An 8,597-nucleotide genomic window follows, 5' to 3' on the forward strand; every position below is an offset into this window, starting at 1 on the left:
CCTCTCAAAAAAAAATAGGATTTTTTAAAAACTCTATGTCTATCCTTTCTCTAATACCATATTCTCTCAATTACTATAGCTTTATTATAAGTCATAAAGAGAGAGCATATGTTTTTCAACTTTTTCTCAAATTTGTTTTAGCTCTTCTAGTTTCTTTGCATTTTTACATAAATTTTAAAACATGATTGTCACAAAGAACCTGCTGAGATTTTCATTGGAAATAAGTTAAATCTATAGATCACTTTGTGAAGAATTAAATATGAAAGAATATGAAATCTTCCAATCTATGAGCATGGTATATCTCTTTACTTATAAAGGCTCACTCTACTGTTAACTACCTGTACTTTCTCTCCGTACCAATCCCCAGGTTAGTCAAGGAAGATCTCTTATATAGTGAATCATAGAAAAAAAATGTTGAGTTAATACAAACAAAACTTTCAGTGATGGAGGTCAGACAGTGACACAGTTGTGAAATGTGACACTCTGCCAGGCAATCCCTGATGAGAAGGTTCCAAGTCCAAGTCTAGAGATCTTCCTGAGTATGTTGGGCAAGTGTGTGCCCATAATACAAGGCAGGCTGAAGTCTGGGGGTGGCGTTGAAGACCATAATAAAAAGCTATTGGCATGACTTTTGCTTTCATGGGATATTTTGTGTTTAATCAGCACTTGAAATATTATGGTCAAATTGAGAAAAATATAGGTCGTCATACCAGTCAAGATAGGTGAGATATGCTTTAATAACAAACTATCCCCCAAAACTGCTAGTGACTTAAAATAACAAATATTTATTTCTTGCACATGCGAAGTCCATTATGGGTCTAGGCAATACTCATGTAACAGTTCCATTATCCAAGCTTCGGCAATCTTGTGCCACCTCCATATATATATGTATACACACACATGCTTCTGTGCATGACTATAATAACTGTGAGTTGAGAGAAGTGTATGGAAAACCACATAGCAGCTCTTAATCCTTAGCTCATATTTCACTGGCCAATGCAAGCAACCTTTTTACACCTAATTTCAAATGGACAGGAAAGGATAGTGTACCAGGAGATAAGGGAGAACATGAGTAATAGCTACCACAGTGGTCAAAAGGAGACATCTATTTTTTTTTTTAATTTGCCAGAATGTATGTGCATTCATCAGAAAACAAAACAAAACAAAACAGAGAAATAGAGGAAGAAAGAGAAAGCATCCCCAAATGGGGCATGGTCATATTGCAATCTCTTCTCCTTCACTTCTCCATCCTGTCAGAATTTGAGATGCATAAACACACTCAGTGCATCTCTCAAGCCACCATGGCTGGGACTCAAACCCTGTGTGAGTCACATGGGATTCATCTTCCTTAGCCATCAGGCCATGGAGCAAGCCTAGAAGACATCTTTTGGGGTGCTCACAACTCCACCAACAAATGTAACAAGACTGACCACCACCCCAAGCACAAACCTTTCCAACTCTTGATAGCCAAAGGTCTAAGTCACGTCTATCTCAGAATGTAAACAATGGTGGTATTTTTAGGTATTTATGTTCCTTATTGTAGAAGCTGACACAGGGAGAGAGATGAAAATACCTGGGAAAGAAAAAAAAAATAAAATAAAATGGGGAAATGAAAGGCCTGGAGAGGCTAAACTTAATTCCACTTCCTTTACATCATCCTTTAGCTCTCATTGACCCATGCCAACCAGGACAGAATTCACGTCAAATGAACATTTTACTGATCACTCACCAAGGGCTAGGTCTTGAGTGAGGGAGAATTGTGACATGCTTCCTGTCCTACGGAACTCAGGCTCTGGTGAGGCAGGCAGCCTAGTAAACAGGATGAAGTGCTAGCTATGTGGGTAGGAGCCAAAGCAGAACACTGAGAAAAATTTCTTGTGGTGCTGGATGGTGATGCAGCAATGAAACACAATGCTCTGTGAGACTGACCACCATTGAAGGTTCCGGTTTTGTCTCTGGAGACCTCCCTCAGTATGTCTGACATTCGTGTGCCCATACTCCAGGGCTGGCTAAAACTGGGGTTGGTTTGGGGTGTTAAAAACCCTGCTGTGGGTGCTTTCTTACTCTCATCTTTCTCTCACTCATGGAAGAAAAAAGAAAGAAAGAAAAATTTTTTTAAAAATAGTACTTGGGTTTGACATATATCACAACTTTTTCAAAGGCACACTCTCCTTCCCATTTGGTTTCTGCTTAGTTTGATAGTTAAATAGATTTGCATTTTTTGAATAAAGATAGAGAAGGGAGGTGGGGCTGGGTGAGAGCTAACTAGGTGTAAGGAGGAAATTACTGACCAGGATGAAAATCATCTCACCTGCCCTATCTTGATACTGCCAGTGTCTGTTGGATCAAAGGCAATAATCTTATGTTCCCAGCTGATAAAGACAGGCCAGAAGTGCTGTGGAGTATCTCTTTAAAAGAAACAAATGATCTGACTTGTGCTTCAAAGAAGACTGGTGCTGAAACAGAAGAGACTGAGAGCAGTGATCTGGAGTACGTATCTCAGTAATTTCATCTGCTAGAAATGCCTTCCCTCTAAAATTGCATTAATAAGTACCCTGTGGTAGACCAAACTTCTGCTCAGAAGCTGACATACCTGAGAACATTTGAAATACCCAGTTTGGCTTCAATAGCTAGTATTGGATAGAAAGAATTTCTCTCTCAGTAGAATTTCTAACTACACAAAGGCTATGGAAGAAGACAACTAGAAAAGACCAGGTCTATTTACCTCAAAAGGAAAATGGTGGGGCCAGCATGTGTCATGGTGGTTAAAGCACTGGAATCCCTCATGGCTGACCACAGTTCAAGTCCTGGACTTGGTGGCTTTAAAATCATGCCAGACATATGTGCATGTATGCCAAGATCCCAAGAAGAGAATGGAGGAGGAAACGATTGCAGCATGTCCTTCCCCTGTGGGGAGTAATTTCTCACTTTCCCTCTGTGTTTCTCTCTGTCACCCCCAGCAAACACATGTGCCCTACGGTAAAAAAAAAAAAAAATCTTAAAAAAAGAAAAATGGTGATCAGACTCTGGTTTGAATCCATTGACTGGGCATATTTCCCTACCTAGGGCACTCCAGGTAACACTGGGGCAGCATCTTCACTTTCAAAGGGCAATATTAGGAAGGGAAAGACTCTTCCAAGCTTGTGAGCTGATGGGCTCCCAGAGAGCTGCCCTTAGGAGCTTGTCCACTCTGAAGGTTAACCTGCTCTCAGGCCCAACTAATTCTTCTTTTATTCTTAAAATGGTTTAGAGGATGCAGCCTCTTGTGGAACCATAAGTTTTGTTTTCTAACCATCATTTAAATGCTTAAGCACTCCGTAGAGGGAATGGAATTTTAATTTTTTCTTAAGTGTAGAAATCAAGTTGATGAGACAAAAAGTCCCTATGCTTCAAAGGTTTCTACAGAAGCCCCTTCAACAAGGTACAGCTGGGACAAAGGCATGGCGGTCTCTAGAAGGGAAAGATGTCAGGGGTCATGGAGGGCAGATACTCTGAGAGTCATCAGCTGATGAAATGGAACAAATTAACAGGCAGAAGGAAAGAAATGAGGAAAAAAGAGAAACCACTTGGAAGAGTGGTAGGCGAGGTCAACAGCACAGGGGTGGGGTGTGTATGTAATTTTTAAGGTAAATTGCCAGGTCACATTTCTCTTTCTGTTTTAACCATCAAACTTTCTACTCTTACACAGTATTGTTTGCATCTGCTCTTACAGATTTTAAATGGCAGTGATTTTAAAAACAATAAAAGCATATTTTCCTCTTGCGTAAGAGGCATGAGCAATTCAGATCTAGTGGTGGCCCCACGGCAGTGATTCCCATACCCTCACCGAGGCACTGCAGCCTACCACATACTCTAAGTATGCAGAGAAATCACAGCGATACTTGACAGGCACCAAACACTGAGAGAACCACCAGTTTAGAATCGTTCAGAGTTTGAACTTTAGATCTTGTTACATTCTCTTTGATGATATCATGTCTCTGCAGAGCTGAGTTTTGGGTGGTTGCTCTGAAAAAACGCAATTAAATGACAGTCCTGTTCAGGCCAGCCCCATGGTGCAGTGGCTAAGCCCTGTGCCAATGGAGTCAGATCTCATATGGCCAGCCGCAGTTTGACTCTCAGCCCTGGGTGGCTTGAAGATAATGCTGGGTGCAAGTGCATGCCCCAGATCCTAATGAAATGAAATGAAGGAAAAAGAATTGTGGTATGACCATGCCTCCTTGGAGGGTGCTCTCTCTTTTTCTCTCTTGTACATGCACCCTCTGGCTATTAAAAAGAAATGATGTTACTGTTACCTAAGATGTTATCCCAAGGTCTCAGAAGTTGTACAGTGCCAAATAGGTACTCACATCCTACTGGTAAGTGACTGGTTATTGAAGAGTGTTTTATTTTTTTCAAGTTATTGGTAATAGATTCTCAAGTAGGTTCTAAGTCATTGGGACATAAAAACATACTAAATTGTTAGTATGTTAATAATTATTAATGTTTAATACTCAAACAGAATTTTTAGGCATTTCTTTTAGCCTACAAGCAACACGAGAAAATGATGGGGACGCTTAGGTGCTATGAAACGAGAACTTTTGGAAACTTCGGACACTAAGCACTGGTATCAGACCTAGGTTCTCTTGATTTTGCAGTTGGGCTTCCCTAGGGAATTGCCTTCTTCCATAACTTCCCTCCTTCCATGAAAGGAGAAGGGGCAAAGGAGGCACATGTCTTCCTTTTATAGACACAGCCTGGCAGATGGACTCATTACTTCTTACAACCATTGACTAGCACGCAGTCTTAAGGGGTTCACCTAACTACAGGGAAGGCATGGAAATTCCGACTACCCCTAGAGGGCCATGTGCCTGAAGGAGTATTGGGGATTTTATTAGTGTGCACAAAAACGAGAGACTGAATGTAGGGGGTAACTCGCGGCCTCCACCACAAACCACCTGAACAGAGAACAGTGGTACTTCCTCTACTCTTAATGAGTGGTGGTACCATCAATAGTAATATTAACCACCAAGTGAACTGAAGAACAGGTCCTGAGAACAACAGAACACTGAGTACACACTGTTAGCAGGTGTATGTAATTGGACATAAGGTAATGAAACAAGAGGCTTTTCTGTGTTTCTTTTTTTGTTTTGGGGTTTTGTTTTTTGTTTTTTTGTTTGTTTTTTGTTTGTTTGTTTGTTTTGCCTTTTGGAAGTTATCAGAAGTTTGCAGTTTATAAAGGTAAAAACATTGATCCACCTTTGGAGCACAGCCTTTTGTTCTGTTAACAGCTCTTCTGTTTCAGGGGAAGACGGTAATAGATTACATCTTCAGCTTGGCTAGGGCCTATTATTTATATACTACTACTGTGCTGCCCTAACCACTGGTTTACAAGCCAACTTCTATATAAGGACCAACAATTCCCTGCTTTTTATTTTTTTTTTTTTGATTCAAAATAATTTTAAAATGTTAAGTGGGGGACCAGCAGATGGCATAATGATTATGCTGCTGGACTCCCATGTAGACGACCGTGGTTTGAGTCCTGGACCTGGTCGCTTAACTTACACTGGACGCGTGCATGTGTGTGCCCAAGATCCCAAGAGGATAATGGAGGAGAAAGGATCGTAGCATGGCTATCACCCCTTGGGGGTGATTTCTCACTTTCTGTCTCTCTGTCTGTCTCTCCAGTGAGCATGCACACCCTATAGCAAAAATCTCTCTAAAAAAAAAAAAAAGACATGAGATGGAGGCTAGATGGTGGAACAGAGGTAACGTAACACTGTGTAAGGCTGACCCACATGGGAAGGTTTTAGGTTCTTATCTAGAGATCACTCTGAACACGCCCTACATGCACAAGCTTATGATCCAGGGCTGGCTGAGGCTGAGGGTGGATTATGGTGTCAAGATCCTGTTGGGGGTGCTGTCTTTTTTTTCATGTGCACTCATGGAAGGAATAAATAAATGTTCCAAAAAATGTGCAAATGCGTTGGCTCCATAGCACGGCAGTAACATCTGCTCGAGAGAAGCTGGATTTTCCCATGGTTTGATTCCCTGAATGTGGTTTGACTTTCCAGCCTGGCCAGCCTGAAAACATGCTGGACACTTGCACAATTGCCCTAGATTCAGGGGCTGGTGGACTGGAAGAAGGAGATTACAGCTTAACCAGACCCTGTGGAGACTGGCTCCACCCTCTTCCTCCCTGTCTGTGAGTGCACATGTACTGTATCATGAATAAAGATAAAGAAAGAAGAAAGAAAAAAGGCAAGCAAGGAAGGAAAATATTGGATAGGCTATGGTAGCCAGACCAAGACTTGATGGTAGGGTAAGGCAATGGATTTTCAGATATTTTTAAGAATAATTTTATTTAATTTTATTTATTCTTTTCTTTTCTTTTTTTTATTTTTTCTTTTTACCAAACCAAGACAGAGAGAGTGAGACGGAAAGTGAGAAAGCAAGCCAATAGGTCCAGGACTCGAACCATGGTTAGCCATCAGCATGTTTCTCAAGCCTCTGGTTTGACACTGTGGGAGTGTCCAGCGCCTTAGCCACCATGACACCTGCTGGTCCCCTGGATTTTCAGATTTAAATAAGATTTGAGATCGACTTGATCAGTAGGTTGGCTATCCCACCAAAAGTTGAGGATTACAGGGGAACATCCATCTAGACCTGTGAAGTTTCAACTCTGCCATCTGTAGTTTGGTGTAATGGACTTCTTCCCTAGAAGAGGAACTGTACAGGAGAGAATCTAAATGGTTTGTCATTAATCTTGCAGCATACTCACCTCTTTTTCCAGCAAGGGTCCCTTCCCCCTGCTGTTTCTGTGATATATATGTGACCAGCTCCCAGTTTCCATGGGGATGGGTTCCGGGGCCTGTATGGATACCAAAATCTATGGATGCTGAAGTTCCTTACACAAGAGGATTTCAAAAGTGGAAAAAATGGAATTAAAGTATGGGTTTATTGGGACCAGCAGTTAGCGTAATGGCTATGTCGCTGGACTCCCATGTAGTTGACCGCGGTTCGATTCCCAGACCTGGTGGCTTAAACTCACGCCGGGCGCGTGTGTATGCATGCCCAAGATCCCGAGAGGAGAATGGAGGAGAAGGTATTGCGGTGTGGCCATCCCCCCTGGGGGGTGATTTCTCACTTTCTGTCTCTCTGTCTCTCTCTGTCTGGTTGGCGAGTGCACGCACCCTATAGCAAAAAACCTCTCAGAAAAAAAAAAAACAAAAAGTATGGGTTTATTATAGTGCAAAAATTTTTTGAGATCCATGCATAGTTTTTTATAATACACATTTTCCAATAACTTTTTAAAGACCCCTCCTCATTTAAAATATCAAAGGCATTCCCACAGTTGGCTGAAACCACAGATGCAGAATCTGCAGATGAGGAGCAAAGACTGGATGTGTCTGCTCACAAGTCAGGCTATGCTCTTCTAAATTGTGTGCTTCCTCCTACATTGGCTTCCCCACCTTGCTTATGGCTTCACAGAGGAGTGACATGGCCAGCCTATACCCCCATGACCAGTTCTGTCCCTATTTCCTCACGGCAACATCAACCAGCCTCCAGGTGGAAGTAGTTGCTAGTGAAGGATCTGAGGGTATCAAAAAGACATTACAACATAGGAGAAAAACTCAGAAACTAGTACTCAATTTGGCTGTTTCCAGAGTCTAAGGGAAAGGAAAACAAAATGATCCTAATTCACACTCCAATTCCTAATTCTGCCTCCTATCTTGAGGGCTATTCTCCCCCATTTTTATCTTAAATAGGAGTCTTTAGAAAGCTTTCCCAGGCTGGCCCATGCCATAGTGGTTAAAGTGGCTGAATCCCAGATGGCCAATCTGCATGGTTTGAGTCAGACCCAGAGGCTTGAGAAACATGCTGAGCATGTGTGCATGCATGCCCAAAATCACAAGAGGAAATAAATGGTGGAGGGGGATTGTAGTGTGACCATGCCCCATTGGGGAGAGTGGCAATACTTTCTTGTTTCTCTTTCTCTGATTCTCTCCACAAGTGCATGTGCCATCTGGCAAAGTTTTTAAAAAGGAGTCTTTGTTTAGGAAAAGCCTGTCCAGGATCTGCAAAAGGTCTGACTTCCCTTGGACTTTGGGAATGCATTATTGTGCATTCCTGTGTTCAAGGGATCCAGCTGCTGGGAAAGGAGCTTTGCCCCACCATTTCCTCTGTGGAAGGCTCATAGTGAGTTCTAAGATCTTGTATTAACCACCTCCTACACAATTTGCACTCTGATGACTCTCTTCTACCAATCCCACATGAGCCAGGGCCAGCACATCAGTCACAGCAGTCACCTAAGTCAGGGAACACCCCATGTCCTCTATTCAAGATCACAGAAGCCAACATGACAGGAACCCAACAGAATGGGACCAGGCCTCTGTGACTCGACCCACTCAATTCAAAAGGCTGTTTTATAGGCAGACCTTCGTGCCTTCCTGCCCATGGCTCTTTGCTGCCAAGTCCCCACTCAGTCCTCCCTGGCAGAAAGCAGGGAGTATGTCAGAACATATAAATCTTATTACCATTTGACCTTCTTTTTACATTTTATCCACAGAATAAATGGCAACAGCTTTGGGCACACAGTCAAAGGTATGTGCCGGCCCACC

The sequence above is a fragment of the Tupaia chinensis genome, unplaced genomic scaffold (genome assembly GCF_000334495.1).
Source record: "Tupaia chinensis unplaced genomic scaffold, TupChi_1.0 Scaffold000251_1, whole genome shotgun sequence".
NCBI lineage: Eukaryota > Metazoa > Chordata > Mammalia > Scandentia > Tupaiidae > Tupaia > Tupaia belangeri.